The sequence below is a fragment of the Dipodomys merriami genome, unplaced genomic scaffold (genome assembly GCF_024711535.1).
Source record: "Dipodomys merriami isolate MVZ:Mamm:240054 unplaced genomic scaffold, mDipMer1.0.p SCAF_1197, whole genome shotgun sequence".
In the NCBI taxonomy this organism is placed as follows: domain Eukaryota; kingdom Metazoa; phylum Chordata; class Mammalia; order Rodentia; family Heteromyidae; genus Dipodomys; species Dipodomys merriami.
This window is the reverse complement of record NW_027202490.1, coordinates 80,595-99,529: the sequence shown is the minus strand read 5'-3', so window position 1 is coordinate 99,529 and position 18,935 is coordinate 80,595. Positions and strand designations below refer to the sequence as shown.

General features: G+C 35.6%; 1 long non-coding RNA gene across 3 annotated transcripts in view; it reads right to left on the bottom strand.

Annotated features, from left to right (window-relative positions):
* Positions 1 to 455: 455 nt before the first annotated feature.
* The window catches only part of LOC138822959 (uncharacterized), a 40,750-nt gene continuing 22,270 nt past the window's right edge, over positions 456 to 18,935 (bottom strand). For 2 of the 3 annotated variants that reach the window (XR_011370702.1, XR_011370704.1), the window contains exons 2-3: positions 3,424 to 3,575; positions 456 to 728 (exon numbers count right to left, since the gene is read on the bottom strand). This is a non-coding gene — a long non-coding RNA (uncharacterized lncRNA). Of the gene's footprint in view, positions 729 to 3,423; positions 3,576 to 12,292; positions 12,366 to 18,935 lie in introns of those variants that run through there. The other variant, XR_011370703.1, reaches the window with a different exon arrangement.

The following is an 18,935-nucleotide window of genomic DNA, read 5'->3' as shown; positions in this document are numbered from 1 at the left end:
TGTTATTGCATATATATATATATATATATATATATATATGTGTGTGTGTGTGTGTATGTGTGTGTGTGTATATGTATATGTATATATGAAATATTGTTTTATACTAGTGAATATATCTGAAACTATAATAACAGATAAATAAATGAGCACCTATGTGCACACACACTCAATCACTTTCAAATATAGGAATTTCTTTTCTATGCTGCTATTCACCTACAGAGAGAGTACATGAGTTGCCATTGAATTGTCCTGGAAGTTCTTTATCTGGCTACTCTAGCTTCACATCCTTTGTTCTGTAAGTAGCCAGATGATATGTGTTCAACATACTTATTACAGGCTTAAGTATCCACCCTGACACACAGAGAAACTTGGATTTCAGAAATGCCACAAATAAGTGGGAGGTACACAGTACTTTTCAAAATTGAAAATATTATATATTTATTAGAAAGCTCGTAAGAAAAAATATTCAATGTAGGATGAAACACTTCCGAAACTATAGTTTAAATTAAGTATAACCGGGTGGAGGTAGCTCATGCCTGTAACATTTGCTAATCTGGAGGCTGGAATATGAGGATCACAGTTCAAAGCCAGGTTGAGAAAAGTCCCCGCGGGACACTTATCACAAATTAATCATTGAAAACTAAAATTGATTCTGTGCCTCGAAGTTGTAGAGAGCTAACCTTGAGCAAAAGTCATCAGAAGCAGTGCCCAGGCTCTGAGTTCAAATTCTGTAATAGATAAGAAATAAAATAAAAAATAAATTACATATATTTTTTTTACCAACTCTGTAAAAGGAAAATAGGATATGATACATGGCAACATAAGACTTCAAGTTACAAAGTTCCAGGGCATTTCCTCACTATTGATAACTAGGAGTAATCCATATAAAAAAAAAAAGATGAACGATTTATACCAAATTTCAAAATATGTTATACAAAGTAAATGCTATAAACATGCTTTCCGCAGTCTAGTAACATCATATTGTGTAAAGAATCTGATTAACTGATTCATGAAAACCAATACTATGCAGTTAAAAAATCCTATATCTCAGGTGTCAACTTAGCACAATACTTTGAAGCTATGATGTCTGTTTTGTATATTATCCACCCCTATCCATCCCACAATGGCAGAAAGCTCTTCCTGAGAAAGTCCAGAGACCTATCTACTGTGAGTGCCCAATGTAGACCTGTTCCCATTCTCTATTATTTGGGCATGTGATGGACTGAATATCTGATAACTTGGAAAAGGCACAATTTGGGACTGGCTTCCAGTAATGATATTTTAGTTCTCTGAAAAAAAGGAAATTGAAGACAGAGGGAAAATTTACCAGATCCCTGAAAGATTTCTATCATTGTGCTAAAACTGTACCCTCCTACTGACACTTGAACAAATGTCAGTAATTGTCACACCAACCACATGTCCAAAAAATAACTTTCCAAATATTGACCGGTTTTTACTTTGGTAAATCAAGACACAATATTGTGGCCGTGTTTTACTTAAACTATTAGCTATGTTTGGCCCAGGGATAATTGACCTTACAAATTTCTTAAATTTTAGGTCATCACATACTCACTTCGTAGCCCTTAAACATTAAAAATACCTATCCATATAAGTCTGCATTACATATTTATTACTGTTTTTCTTCATTTGTCATGTTTTACATATTTGGCTATCCCAGGGCTTAGTTCTGTAATGTTCATTCTCATGGTTGTTATCACTGAATACATGTAATTATTTCTGTTTTTTCTCTCCAACTCTGCTTTTTTCTTTAATTCAAGTCCTTAATAGCATCCTGTTTACTATTCTCTCCCCTTCTTTGTAGAAAGGTTCTCACTATGAAGGGTCAAGTGGTCTGGACATTTCAAGCCTTGTCTCAGTGACAGAAATGATGGGATTAGGGACATGTTCTCTCATGACTGGCTTTTAGGAAGCTCACAATAAAGCAATACCAATATACATAAATAAACTTTTGTGAATGATGTGTATTCACTTCCTCAACTGCCAAAATTAAATTCATATATCAAAACATCAAATTACTTACATTATAATATATGCGGTTCAACTGGCATCACTAACACCTCCATAAATCAAATGCAAACTAAAAGCTCTACTTCAAAAACCAACTTCAAAGGCAGTGTTGGAAATACAAGAAGATAAACAACAAATCTAAAGTAGTGAGATCTTTAACCCAGGCAATGAGCAATGATAGCTGAAATTTTAACCAGGCTTGAAAAGTTCGGTTGACCACTAACTATGTGATTAGCGTTGCAGAGTTGACCTTGGGATCAAGATTGGAGGTAAAATTCAAAGGCAGCTAAGGTTGCCGCAGTATTGTAGCTCGATACAGTGTGACCCTCCCTGATAATGGTAAAGCATAGAGTAGAAGCTAAGTCAGTAAAATGTATAGGAAGGATTCTCCACTGAGAATAATAGCAGGGGGTGATCATCACTCTTGCTTTGAAAATGTTCAGCCCATCATTCTACTTTAAGCTCTAGCATAATTCTGATATAAAGACAATTATGACACAACAATGTGCCATTAGTGCTGAGCAGTGTGGGTGTATATTACGCTAACATATGTAAAATCCTTAGAGGTATGGAATGGCCTGACCCTCACACTTCGTTCTATGTTGTTGAGTTTCATGGAGAAATGTTCATAATTAGGGAATTCACACTCATCTAAATCTGATTCAGTCAACTGAGATAAGACATTAGGGTCATTACTCCAGTGACGTGGTTTTGTAACCTATGAAAAAATTAACATTATTTCACAATGTATATATTTTTCTGAAAATTTATGCAATATCAAGTACAAAATATACAAAAAGACAATTATCCATCTCTTTATATTATTAAAAATAAAGATACTTCTGAATTGTACTTTCTTGCTAGAAAATCACAGGATGACTGCTGATGTTTGCTATCTTTCGAGGTGCTCCTATACACTTCTGAATCTTGTTCAAGGAGGTGTTTTTCCATAGTTTGTTTTGAGGTGATCAGAATATCAATACTGTAACTAACAACAACCATGGAACAGCAAAGATGATGGGATACCTGGCCAAAAATCTGAGAAATCACAGGAAGTGATAGGAAAGAAGACACCAGAGGACCCACAGCCTCATTGCCAGCTTCTGGATCCCAAAATCCTGCTTAACATGCTTTATATTCAGTCTACTACAGGGGTGGGAGGTGGTCAGTGGGTACAGGTATGTCCACAAACTAAGGCATCAATCTAGCTTGTGGTTACAACTATTAACTTGAGGTATTGTTTGTATACATAATGATAAATCCCTTTTTGTTAGAGAGCCGAAGGGAGCAATAGTCATTACAACCATAGCACAGACATCCATCTTGTCTCCAAAGTCTTAATCTTTTAGTGTCCAACAGCTCTAACTTAAATACTCTTGAGGTAATAACTCATACCCTTGTCTTCCCTTGACTGTTTGACCTTCCCAGAGCACCGTTCTCAGCTTTTTGATTGCTGTTTGAGATGGCTTCCCAATCTATCCTTTCCAGGTCTAACAGTTTGACTGTAGATTCCATCACAAGTACTGTTACAGTCAATAGTCAGGAACCTGAAACATGAGAATTAGGAGTTGAAGAAAGCCTGGTCTAAACTGCAGAATCTTGTCTCCAAAGAAAAGAAATTCTATAAATATTAATCTACTATGAAACATACAATACATTAAATTTATATAATGGAACAAATAGATCATTGTTAATGGAAATAAAATTTTGGCAGAAGTTTTAAACACATACATATGTATATATATTTAAACTTGGAGAAATAAAATTTCAAGTGGTATTATATGCAAGTTTCAGTCTACCTGCCACCTACCTATTTACTGACATGCTTATTTCTGATTAGTCTTCACAAAACACTGTTTTCTTACATAAGTACCAAAAAAATTGCAAAACAAAAAGTACAAAAAGTGCAGTATCAAAATACAAGTGTAGTTTAATCCCTACCAAAATAATTTGGAGAAAACATGCATTAAGTTAATGGCATTGAGTATTTCTCAAGAAGGAGAGTCTAGAAGAATGTGTATATTTTGTAAATTGTGTGTGTGTTTGTGTGTGTGTGTGTGTGTGTGAATGTGTGTGAGTTTTCCATAAGTAAATAATAGAGTCAGAAGTAGACATATTATTCTTGCTTAGTCTTTTTGCTCAAAACTGACACTCTATTACTTGAGCCACATCTCCACTTCTGGATTTTTTTTTTTTTTTTTTTTTTGCCGGTTGTGGACCTGAACTCTGGGCCTAGGCACTGTCCCTCAGCTCTTCAGCTCAAGGAGAGCACTCGACCGCTTGAGCCCACAACACCACTTCCGGCTTTTTCTGTTTATGTGGTGCTGAGGAATCGAACCCAGGGCCTCATGCTTGCAAGGCAAGCACTCTACCACTGAGCCACCTTCCCAGCCCTGGATTTTGGTTTCTTAATGGGAGAAATATCTCACAATTTTCTGCATGGGCTGTTTTAAACCAGGATCCTCAGTTTTTGACCTCTAAAGTAGCTAGGTTTTAAAACATGAGCCACTGGTGGACAGCACTATGATAACTTTTTGCATGTTTGAATACATTTTAAAGTAAGACATATATGTTACTTGTGAGAATGATGAAATAGTAATTAATGTTTAACAGAATTTAAAGCATACATAACTGAGAATGGCAAGTAGTTGAGAATTGTATGGAATAAATCAAAATTACCTCTGATAATTTTCATCCGGTGCACATTAATGATTGCATTGTTGGACCCTAAGGCCATCAGATAGCTGAGCTCCAGCTGGCTGCTATGCTCATTAGGCCTGCTAGTGCTTTTCACAAAAATGTGATGTTGTTGGATGACAAGGTTCATTTTCAAGATCAGAACCTGAAATATTTCTAATGATCTAGAAGCGGCAACATACCAGGACAAGAAATGTGATTAACAGTGATTAACAGCAAAAACCATCCAATCCAAGGAAGACAGAATAACTTTCTATATCTGAAAAGAGTATCACAAAGAATCGTGGACTGAATATGATGGTCAATGTCTTTAATCTCTGAATTTGGGAGGCTGATTTAGGAGTAGGCTTGGGACCAGTCTAAATTTTAGGCCAACAGAAGGACACATAGTAAAATGCTATCTTAAAACAACAACAACAAAAGACTCAATGACTGGGAATGTAGTAGAGTGCTAGGGTAGCATGCATGAAGCACTTGATTTGATTCCTCAGTATGACATAAACAGAAAAACTGGAAGTGGTGTTGTGGGTCAATTGGTAATGTGCTAGCCTTGAGCAAAAAATGCTCAGAGAGAGTGCCTAGGCCCTGATTTCAAGCACCAGGGCTAATGAATTCTTTATACTCAATAGAAAATTGTGCTGTTGTACATTCATAATAAACTTTGTTAGGAAAAAGTAAAATAAATTAATGAAATATTATCTGGAATTGGACAGGACATAGTGAGATCCGAAAATGATTGCTGCCGATGGTTCCTTGATACAACTTATGTTACAGATACACTTGCCATATTGTGAATTTTTAAGAATACAATCGTGGGTTTTTTTCTTTTTCAAAATAATTGTACTGCCAGGTGCTAGTGGCTCACACCTGTAATCCTAGCTACTAAGGAGGCTGAGCTTGAAGGTCTCTTTTCAAAGCTAGCACTGGTGGGAAAGTCTGTGAGACCCTTATCTCCAACTTAAGGGTGAGAAAATGTGAACTGGCACTTTTGCAAGTCTTGAGCTGAAGAACTGAGGGACAATGCCCAGGCCTAGTGTTCAAGTCCCACAACCGACAAAAAAAAATACTAGTAATAATAGTAATTATGTAATTACTATTAAGGTGTTATGTATAAGGGCTACCAATTCATAATTTTTTCCTTTGCTAAAATAAACACATATCCATATACATTACCAACAGTCAGGATTTGGCCATCTACTTTCCTGCTGATCTCTGGGTGTAGAGGCAATGTGTAATACAAAACAATACAAATCAGTTCTGACTATAAATAATTTTTCTCTACACATCTTAAAAATCAATGCTGACAACATGAAATAAAAAATCCCTAAGTTTAAAACATTCTTCTAAACAAGTTAGAGAAATCCTGGTAAGAATAATTTCAGAGAGCTTGAACTCAGGGCCTGGGGTCTGTCTCTGAGGTTTATTACTCAAGGCTAGTGCTGCCACTTTGAGCCACAGTGCCACTTCCAGTTTTCTTGTGGTTAATTGAACAGAAACGACTCACCAGCTTCCCTCTCCAAATTGGCTTTGAACTAGGATCTAGAGATCTCTGCCCTCTGTGTAGCTAGGAATATAGGCATGAGTTCCTGGCACCTGGTTAGAATAATAGCTTACCTGAGACAGAGGCCAGTTAATATTAAATGTCAATCATGTTTAACTTTGTAAAATAAAGTTAACTGAAATGCCTTCCACTAGAAATAAGGAATCAAATGTATAGGTGGGTTACAAAGTTCTTACCAGAAGCTACATATTTTCCTTTTTTTTTCTTCCAAAATTGTGTGGTTTCCGAATCATACCTTATCTTTCCTTGCGATTTCTTTAGTTTATTTCATACATGCCCACAGCTTCTTCAACTATCATTTATTTATGTGAAGAGCTTTCAAATACCTATTTTCAGTACAAACTCCTTGTATGCATCTTTCATTCATATATTCAACTGTCATAAAAACTTGAGAAACAGTATTCATCTCTTTTCATTACTGGATATTATTAATGAGTAAGTAAAATTTAGGAAAATAAAGAATACCATCAATAAATATAACATGATTTTAATAGTACTGTTAAACATAAATATAATGTTGCTATTTTCTGAGCAATTTAATAAAAACCTCAAAGAAAGAAATAAACTTATTTGAGTGCAGATATTGTGGTTTAAACTCTGATATTGTGGTTAAACCTTACCTTCTCACTTAAGCTTTTTCCCTAACTGGTGGTGCTCTATACTTGAACCACAACTCCCTTCCAAATTTATGTGGGGGATTATATACAGATAAGAAGCTTGTGGAATAAAAATCATTTATGTCCCTATCTTGGGGTTCATTTCACTTAACAGCATCTTATATGATTATATGGTACCCTGTATTAGTTACTTCAAGTAAGGAAAACCATGGGACCTATGGATATTTTGGCCTGGCTTATTTCACTTACTATATTTTTTTCACATCTTTCCAATTCCTAACAAATGGGATGATGTAATTCTTTCTGATGCAGGAATAGTATCATATATATATATATATGTATATATATATATGTATACATACATATGTATGTATATACATACAGATATATACATACACATATATATGTGTACGTATATAAGTATATGCATATATATACAAGAAAGTGTGGCACATATATATGTATATATACACACATAGGTATATATGTATATATTCCATACATATGTATATAAGTATATATCCATTCATCCACTGAGGTGCGTCTGAGTCCATTTGATATCTTAGCTATTGTAAATAATTCTGCAATATATATAGTTGTGCTGGTAGCTTAGTATGTTCTAATTTTTGATCATTTGGTAAATGCCCAAAAGTGAGATTGCTGGGTGAGCTCTAAGTGGAGTCTTGGAAAAAATTATATTAACTGAAATAAGTCAGACCCAAAAAATCATAGGTCCTATGGTTTCCCTTATTTGCAATAAGTAGTATATATCTGCGACAAGAATAAAAGTTCAAAAAGTATGTACATATGACCAGATAAGATATTCTTAAGCAAATTGAACTACAAGATAGGGATTTATAATATAACATCTGATTTTTTTGTTTCATTGTATGTTCCTCCACCATGGTATAACCCCTGTTTTCTCTGTATTCGGTGTCAGTGCCCTGTATCTTGTATACACAATTCTCTAGCTTTGGGAGGGGAAGGGAAAAAACAAATTGTTTAAATAGGGATACAGGCTGACCCATTGTAGCAATGAGATACACAATGCACTATGTTGAAAAAGGAACTTTGCAATTTAGGCAGGGAAGAGGGGAAGGTGGGAGTGGAGGAGTAATTGTGCAGGTGGGAAGGAAGGAAGGGTAGGGGAAAACAAAGGAGGAGGTAGCAAGGCTTAATAGAAAATTACTCATTACCTTGCTCATGTAACTATAACCCCTCTATATTTTGTTTTTAAATAAAAACCTCTTTGAAAAAAAGGTGTCATGTACACCTAGTATAGTTGCCTACATCTGTAAACCCAGCTGATCAGGAAGCAGAAATGAGGCCAGGCCAGAGAAAAAACTGCCAAGTCATCCATCTCAACAAATGAGCTGGCCATAGTGGTTCACATCTGCAATCCTAGCTAATTGTGTGGGAGACATAAGAAGCAATCTAAGATCATTCAGTCAATCTAAGATCAGACCCTGGCAAAAAGTTCAAAACTTCAAGTCAATAAAATGAACTAGAAGTATGCCAAAAGTAATTGAGCTGCTTGTTGCTATAAAAATAAAGTCCTATCTAGAAAGCAGAGAACATCTGAATAGAACCCTAGTAATACTCCTCTCTTCCACCAAAAAGCCTAAATAACTTTTTCTCATTTGAACATCTAATTTCAAGGCCACTGAAAGATTAGAGATGGTGATATTCTCTTTAAAATTATGTATTCAAAGGAGACAAAGTTATTTAGGCTTTGAAATAATTGACTAAGAATTAAAATGCATGTGATTTTTGTTAGCTCCATAATTCTCAAAAATATAAAATATATTCAAGTATTTAATATATACCCATATGTGTACAAATATCCATGTATGTATGTATATACATGTATGTGCATATATGTATATATACATACACGTGGTTCATCTCTTTTCTGTGTAGCAAATGGTACAAATGAAACTGTGCAATCACTACTCAAAGGCATGAATAAACAAAGAGAATGAGCATAGAACTCATATTTAGGAATCTATGGCTAGCGGATAGCACTGACAATCTTTTACATCAGTTTGCATGTGTCACTTACTGCAGTACAGGGACAGTATGACAACAATGGGATACCAGGCAGAAGAAAGGAGAAATGAAAGATACAAATAGTACAATACTCTTTCTGATGGGTAAGTAGGATTTCCTCTGTGTGTGTGTGTGTGTGTGTGTGTGTGTGTGTGTGTGTGTGTGTGTGTGTGTGTGTGTGTGTATTACATTTTCTTGAATCATTTCTCTCTTGAGGGGTATCTGGGCTGATTCAGTAAGCATGGTTGTGCTGAAATATTTACTATATCCTGGTTTGTAATCTTTCAAGTAAATGCCTAGGAGTAGAGTTGCTGGATCATATGTAAGTGGCTAGTCAAAACAGAGGTGAAGGGGGAAAAGGTACAAGAATGACCAGGAGAAAATGGGGGAAGTGCACAGAGTAATCGAGTAAATATCCTACAAAATTAAGAGTGAAGGAAGAGGTGCATAGAGGAAGGATGTGAATGTTGAAAGGGTTGGCATTGATCAACGTATATTGTATGCAGAAACTGCCTTGTTTAATAATACCTTTGCTACTTAAAATAATAATTAAAAAATCATGTCCCTAAAATATTATGCAATTAGAAGCCAACCATAAGAATCTGCTCAGATTACCTCTAGGGTCTATAAATCTGTTTTGGTTAATATAATTTTTAGAACAACACTAATGATACATATCATCTAAAGAAAATTTAATGATTTCCAGCTATTTAAGATAATCATTTTTGGAGATATAGCTCAAGTGGCAACTTGTTACCTAGTGAGCAATGCTTTCAGATATTGAATTCAATGTTGATCTTGAACAAAAGTAAAAACAATTAATAAAAGTCAGGCACTTTCCATGGCACTTGTAGCTCATTAGTTTAATCCTACCTTTAATAATAAGGCAGAGATTTGGGAATCTCAGTTCAATGTCAGCTTGGATAGGAAAATCTGTGAGACTCTCATCTCCAATTCACTTCCAAAGAAAGATGGAAGTGGAATCATGGCTCAAGTGGTAGAATGCTAGCCTACAGCATAATGCTCAGGGATAGAACCCAAGCCTTGACTTCTAGCCTTAGAAAAGTGCATAAACATACACAAAGGAAGTAAGTCACTCAAGTTCTCAACCTTCCATTTCCATAATCCTAACTCTAATCCTGGTCAGAACCCCGAGAGTAACCTTGATGATAATAGTAACCCAATCCTAAAATTAATGGAAAATATATCCTAAGAGATATTCATGGTCTTTGAAATGCTTTATTTGCACTTTGCACCAAATCTTACAGATTCCCTAAACTGGACTCTGAAATCGTTCCCTATTATGAATATTAACCTCAAATCTTCAACTCATGAAAACTATCATAGTTTCCACTGATCTTAACTTTTACTGAACTCCTATATCTCTAAAAAGAAGTTGCAGGTTTACTTAAATGATACTCTACTTCCTAACCCTAACTATATATCTAAACCTTACTAGAAACCTAACTCTAAATTTAACCCTATTGAACCCTGAACAGGAAAATTAGGAAAACTCTGTAGTTTTTGTTAAATTTCACACTTATTTTACTTGAAAATGTTAGCAGAAAACTCTGTTTTACCTTAAAGCTTACCCTTCCCTAACCCTAAGTCTAACCTGAACTAGAACAGTAACCCTAACCATAGTACTAATAGCCTTTGGATTCTAAAAGCCATACAAATACATTAGATTTATTCATCCTAACTTTGATTCAACTAATCTCTCTAAAAATAGTTTGTAGTTTTACTCATTATCTTGCCATTTTTGTAACCCTAACCTTAACTGGAATATTGAGGCTAACCCTCACACTAACCATATCCTAATCTTAATATAATTAGCAGGTTCATATTTCACATTCATCCTAATTCTAACATGACTTGTTATTCAAAGATAGTTTCAGTTTTACACTAAACTTATCATTGCCCTAATGCTAACACTAACCACAGCTGCAACTGAAACCTAACTTTCACCCTAATGATAGTCCAATTCTAATGTTTAAGAAAAATAGTTTAGTTTTAATCAGTTTGCACCCTGGAAATGAGTTTCAGATTGCCTTGATTCCCACAAATTTTCTGACTCTTCCTCTGAAGTTATCTTGTTCCCTAACATGAACCATTATAAAATAACTTGCCCTCAAATTCTATTATCAGGAAAAATACTGTAGTATCCATTGATCCTACATTTTCCTGAACCCCTGTAGCCTAAAACATTTTCGGATTTACTTACCATCTAGTCCATTACTTAACGCTCTTAACCTAAACTGGATGGAAATGTCTCATTTATTCATTAAAAAATGATCACTAAGAAATAAATATAATGAAAATACTTTAGTTTCATCTCAGTCTACTTAAAATAGATTGGTTGCTATTATCATCAAGGTTACTACAGTCTCAATTTGGTACCAAAATATTTGTGTTCAGGAATATCACTCATTTTTAGAAAATGACTATTCAAACAAAGCTTATATTATATTTGAAATTTAAAAAATGAAAAGGATACCCAGATTAATGACCTTACTGAGACATTCAGAGATTAGAAAAATGTAGAAATATCCTCATTTATGTTGGTCAAACATGGAAGAGAGGATAGGGCAAGCCCAAAGCCACATACCAATGGCAGAGATACTTAACAAAGTCCCATGAAGTTGAAATCAGTCTTAAAAGGGAGATTTTGGCATAAAGGAAGTAGGGCATAAGAATGGAGATAGAAATGGTGGACTAATACAGTCATATAACTCAATATAAATAAGTGAGAATATAAGTAGGAGACTGGAAGGGATATGTGGGGTTCGGGTAAAGGAAGAAAGAAAAATGGAAAGGTTGACAATTATCCAGATGCATTGTACATTGAAATGCACATATTCTCTATTCAACACTGACATGATGAAGCAAAACCCCTTTGGACAATTATCTAAAAATTAATTTTTTTTGAAATTTTAATGTTAATGGACCAGATGCATAAAACTTTAGAGATAAATAAGAGGATAGCATTCACATATTGTTGAGGCTTGTGCTCCTTTCAATATACAAAAATTAGTGTGACAAGTCTACTCCGAATGTAAATTGTGTTTTGCCAATTCTTCTTGCCAGTTGCTTAAAATATAGAGAACCAATTTCCAATATCCCTACACTTCCAATAAAAAAAATCTTATAGACCTTTGGGTTTTTCACTTGTTTCTAAATATCTTAATGTAATGTATTGGAACTAATTTCATTCCACATTTAAATTTAACTTTTAGATCACTAAATTCTTTTAAAATCATTTCACTCCATCACAGGTATGGACAGATAACTGATGTGGGCAGAATTAGAACTATTCAGAAGGTTGTAAATAGATGCTTACCTAGTTTTCTCTCTTCTGGAGCATAGAATATAGATTGTCTTAATTGGAAAAAGTTTGCCTTCCCAGGTTTTCTGCATATGAACATTACATCAACATTTGGTTATTAGAGGATTATTCAAGATTAGCTAAATGTTGATTGATAATGACTGAGCTTGACAGAAAGGTGAGAGAAAACAATCTACACTTCAATGAGGTTCTGACTTGTGTTTCACAAAGGGTTATGAAAGCTCTCCATTAGAAATCTAGCAGCTGTGCTTCTAAAAAGTCCTTGCGTGGTTAGACTTTCTGATGTCTCAATTCAAGTACTTCTCCTTGGAGTTCCATACTATTCAAGATGCTGTATTAGATCCTTTGAGCAGACAGCCCTTGGTGATGAAATTTGAGCTTTTCAAAATTGCTCTCCCAATTCCATCCACAAAATGCAGACAAAAAGACAAAAAAAATTGAAAAAAATTGTATCTGTTGATAGTGCATATACTTTTATTTTCCATTACAAACATAAAATGTAGTAAAATGTTTCATAGCAATTACTCTGGACTAGGTTATGGACACATTCTAATGTAAATAATATACTGTGTTCAAGTAAAAAGTTTGAGGATCCAACATTTTAATATGCCTGTGGTCCTAAAACCAATACCTTACTGATATTGACTGATAAATACAACTTCCCATAAGTACAGAAGTTTTCCTTGTATCTTTTTAATATATATTATTATTGTAAAGACACTGTACACAGGGGTTACAGTTACATAAGGAAGGAAGTGAGTACATTTCTTATTGAGCATTATTACCCAATCCTTTGTTTTTCCCCTACCATACCTTCCCTTCACATCACCCAAATCCTCCCTCCAACCCCCCTCTGACAGTATATACTCTGATAGGATATTCTCCTGCTCGTTTGGTTGTTGAGAGTCTACAAGAGCAAGCATTCCATGGGGAGCAGGGTGACACCATACGGCCTTTACTTACTGAGATTTCCAAATGACTTCCTATCACTATTACTGCATTTTGCAAGTAGAATCTCATGTCTTAAAACGTACCAGTTTTAAGAGATAAGAGGAGTGGTAAAAGAACTCTGAGAGACAAATACATCTTCAACATATTTGGTTCCAAGAATTCCGTCTAAGGCATATTCAACAACTAATGAAACTTATGTTGACTGTAACTATGTGTCTTTCTCCATGTGTGCATGTATACATGGGTATATGTATGTGTGTATTTGTGAGCATAGTAACATACATGTGTACACATATAAGGGCACATACATATATGCATATATAAACAAATGTAAATATATAAATATATTTGCATATATATATCAAGCGTTCAGTGATTTAATGTATAGTTCCTAACACATTGTCATTCTCACAAAGTGTACATGATAAACTGCTCTGAGGATCTGTGCTCTATGACGGGTATCCTTTGTACTCACTTCCCCACTATCATGTTTTTCAGTCTACTTTCCATAGAATAGTTTTGTTTTCATTACATGTAGTTACTCACTGATACTCAAAGGAAAAGGTTGTTTGTAAAAGGAAACGTACTTTTAGATCACAGGTTGAAAGTATCTTATCTATCCCAATTATTCCTATGACATAAAATTTATAATAGTAATAAAATTGAAAAGGAATTCCTAGATCTGTTGTTTTACCATTTAGAATGGCAAATAATAATATCACATCACAGTTGTAACTCTTCAATAAGGCAAAGTAACTGATTGTCCATATCATGTTCCCACAAACCAGTGGATCCTGAAGGATAATAGTAGACCACCAGAAATTCTAAGCAGCAGACATGAAGCATGAAAGAGAAAGTGAGGAAATGATAAAGAGTATAAGAGAGAGAAAAATATCATAATAGTGAAAGTGCATAACAGATAAATAAGAGCTGTATGAGAATATTCATATGCCTATCTTTTGACACTACATGTACATTTGAAGGTATTTGTTGCATAATAACCAATCAACATAAAATATAAAGCGTTTCATGGAGGTCGGAGGAAGATGGTAGAGGAGAACCTGGAGGCTAAACAAGCTCTCACATACAAAGCAGTTTTAGTGTTCCAGTGAACAGTACTAGCCTAGACAATCACACCAAGTGTGCCAACACTGTACACAGAGTTTGACTAGAGAGGGAAGATCCAGGCAAGAAGAAAGATCTGAGCACTTGCCAGTAGCCACGGTTGTGGCAGCATCTGTGGCACCCATAGCCACCATATCTACAACAGAGTGTCCAGGACAAAGGCGCCATATGCAGTGGGTGAGCGGATTCTACTCAACACCAACAAGAACTGAAAAGGAGCAGATAAATTCATCCTGCAGATCACAGACCAGAGATAACCAGGAACAAAGACTCCTGCCTGAGTAGAATCCTGACATTCTCACTCCTCATGGAGCAGAGGAGGGAAGGCTGCCCCTCCCCCTCCCACCAGACATCATCTTTGATACTGAGAAAGGCCAGGCTGAGCAACTAGCTCCAAGTCAGGCCTTGGAAGAAAACAAAAGAGTCATTTAGCAGGTCACAGGTATCTGACCTGACCTTCCAGGCTCAGATCCACCCAGGAGAAAGTCACCTAGCCCAAGCAGAGAAAGTTCTGCCCCCCAGAGGAGTGACTATCTTCACTGGGTTAACAGAACCAGAGGCTGCCCCTACCTACAGCAGCCTAGACAATCAATTGAAATTCAATAAACATAAACCTTGAGAATGGCTGCAGGCTGGGGTCTGGGAGTGTCTCAGGAGCTAGCCCCTCAGGGAAAAGCTACTGTTTGCTGAAACACCTCAACCCTACCCCGAACATAGCCTCATCACAGCATCTCCAAACTAGAGGAAACAGCCATCTTTCTCTTTCGTGATACTCAAAGCAGATCTCCCTCCCACTGAACCAGACTGAAGGAGGATCACAAAATCCTGGATAAAGCAGAGCATTTTATTGACTGCTCAAACAAACTGATGTAAGAAATCAATCAGGCCACAAGAAAACCAAACACCATAAGCAGACCAGAGACTCCACGAAGAGACTGGTTACAGACACAGGGGAGATACAGGATCTTCCCATTCCTCACACACCCCCGAAAATTAAACAACTCTTTTTGGTACCATTTTTTAAAATTTTAAATTGTTTTCTATTAATCGTTTTTTTCTTCTTCTCCTAATTTTTATTTTAGGTGTGTGTGTGTGTGTGTGTGTGTGCGCGCGCGTGTGTGTGTGTGTGTGTGTGTGTGTGTGCTTTTTTAAAAAAATTGCTATTGACATTTTGGTCCTTTTTAAATTGTTTTAACTTTTTTTGATTCTTTTCATTTTTTTGTCTTTCTTTTTTTTGAGTGACTTAATTGCTGTTTTGCCTCATCCCCAGATAAATACCCTTTATCGTTTATTAGAACTTATCCCCCATTGTGTACATAATTAATCCAGAAATGTATTACTTAATTCACAAACTTTTAGGCTTAACTGTTTAATAGCAGTATTATATCTTTATACCATATAATTTTCAAGTAAATATTTTAAGAATTTTTATTTTTTAGTTTTTCATGTCTCCTTTCTATCATCCCCTCCTGTCATCCTATCCTTTTCTTCTCTCAATATCACTTCTTTAAAGTTACATAATTTTTAAATGTTTCACTTTTTAAATTTAAATTTTTGTTTTTCGATTTTTGATTATCTTCTTTTTAATTTCTCTCCAATCATTCTGTCCAATCCCTTTCCCTTTCTGAGATTAGGACTTGGTTAAATTTACTTTAACTTCTCCACATTTTTCTAATCCTATTTTTCCACACATTTCTCCCTGAACATAATAATTTCTGATTTGAAAAATTCATCTTTGCTCTTCTTAGCCCATTAATGCATAGTTTTTTTGATGTTGAATAGATTGTATCTGTTACACTAGGTTCTATCTGCAGCCATTTTGACTTTGCAACTACAGGACTTTGGTTGATGCTTGCCTTAAAATAGTGTTTTAGCAAAAAAATTGGTGTCACTTTCATATCAAGTGTGCAGAACAAGCCGGAAAACACGAGAAAAATGGCAAGTCTGGGTATCTCAACTCCCATTCATGATAATCCAGTGACAGAACAGTTAATGAATAATCCGGAGGAGAGTTCCTGCAAAGCACTACAAACACTACTGGTAAACGTGGTGAATGAAAAGAATGAAAGCTTTCAAAGGACTCAGTTTGAACGTGATAGGGAGAGACAGAGGAGGCAAACCAAACATTAGTACAGGAATTTCGTGACTGTGAGGAAACTATTCAAAGACTGATACAGTAATTGTGTGAACAGGTTGAGAACTGTCAAAGAGAAATAAAGGAATTGCGTGAGCAGGCTGAGAACAGTCAAAGAGAAAGAAAGGAATTGTGTGAGCAGGCAGAGAACAGATGAAGAGAGACACAGGAATTGCGTGAGCAGACTGAGAACAGTCAAAGTGAATTACAGGAATTGCATGAACGTGAGGAAGATAATCAAAGCATAACACAGGAATTGTGACATCGGGATGAGAATAGACAAAGATCAATAGAGGCATTCATGGAATCCATAAACAGACAGCTGAAAGAATTCAGGGCGACCACACAGGGAATGCTGAATGGAGCCCCGACAGCATGAATGGGAGTCCAAGTAATCCATAACCAATCAACTAAGTGATTTGAGAACACCAAATTAAGGAAGTAAAGAAGTTCATAGAAGATCTAAAACAAGGCTACACAAAGAATTTGAAGCCATCAAGGCCGACCAATTAGAAGGAAAATAAATAAACCAAGTAAAAAGACAACAGTAGGTTAGAGCATGCAGAAGATCGAATCTTGGAGATTGAAGACAGCCTAGGTATTATAAAGAAAGAACATACAACTATCCAAGACAAATCCAAGAAATATGATAGATCTATTCAACATTTGGAATACACAATGAGAAGGCCTACTCTGAGGACAAATGGTGTAGAGGAGCCCGTAGAGACAGAAGTTAATTGTCGAGTAAATTTTTTTAACAGGATCCTAGCAGAGAACTTCCCAAACACACAAAAAGATAGGCCTATTCAGATACAAGATGCTTGTAGAACCCCAAATAGACCAGACCAGAACAGCACTTCACATTGTCACATTATAATCCACACAGGACCAATTTAGATCAAGAATAAGTTCTTAAAAATGTCAAGGAGAAAAGATCAATCATCTATAAAGGAAAACCAATTAGAATCACCTCATATTTTTCAGCATAGATAAGTAAAGCAAGAAGAGCCTGGTAGGCTGTATGCCATGCCCTGAAGACAAACAATTTTCAACCAAGAATAATGTACCCAACTAAACTCTCCTTCATAACTGAAGGTAAAATAAAAACCTTCCATAGCAAAGAAAAACTGAAAAATATAGCTCCACCAAACCAGCCCTATAAAAAATACTTAAAGATGACCTACACACAGAAAACCAACAACACCACAATAATGGCTAAGAAACCACACCCAAAATGAGAATCCAAGAACCATACGAAAAACCAAGTTTCCACAGCCCCCAAGGAGGTGGATAGCATGGCAGGAGCTACCAAACACCTCTCAGTCCTACCTCTCAACATTAACAGACTTAAAGCTCCAATTTAGAGAAATAGACTGTCTAGTTGGATTAAAAAGCAAGATAATTCTATCTCCTGCTTTCAGGAGGCACACTTTACCTATAAAAGCAAACACATTTTGTTAATGAAAGGATGGAATAAAATCTACGAAGCAAACGGCTGCCATAAACAGGAAGGAGTTGCAATAATAATATCAGATAAAATATGCCTCGAATTAAAATTAAAGAGATAAAGAAGGTCGCTACATATGACTTATGGGTTCTCTACTTCAGGAGGATATTACAATTCTAAATATGGAATTGCCAAACAATAGAGCACCAAAATTTATCCAAGAGACACTATTTTCCCTTAGATCTCACATAGATCCAACAACATTAATTGTTGAGGATCTTAACACACCACTATCCCCACTATATAGATCAAATCAGCAAAAAAAAATCAACAGGGCAACCACAGATTTAAACAACTGCATAGAGCAAAGAGATTTAACAGACATCTACTGAATATTTCACCCAGTAGCAACCGAAAACTCGTTTTACTCTGCAGTTCATGGATCATTTTCCAAAAGAGATCACATTTTAGGTCACAAAACAAACATGTCCAAATTCAGAAACATTGAAGTTACACCTTGCATCCTCTCAGAACACAAGGGAATAAAATTAGAACTCAACACCAAAAAAGTCTTCTAACACATGGAGGCTGGACGACACACTGTTTAATAACCAGGGGGTCATAGAAGAGATTAGAAAAGAAATTCAAATGTCCATGATATTCCACAAAAATGAACACACAAATTACCAGCTCCTTGGGGACACTGCAAAGGCAGGACTCAGTGGCAAGTTTATAGCTCTGAGTTCCTACACCAAGAAATTAGAGAGATCTGAAACCAACCACTTAATGAGACATCTGAACCACCTTGACAAAGAGCACCAAGATAAACCCCAATTCAATAGATGGAAAGAAATAATTAACATTAAATCCGAGTTAAACGAATAAGAAATAAAAAAAAAAAAACAGAATGAATCAACAAAAAAAGAGTTGGTTCTTCGAAAAAATTAAAAAAATTGACAAACCCTTAGCAAATCTTATCA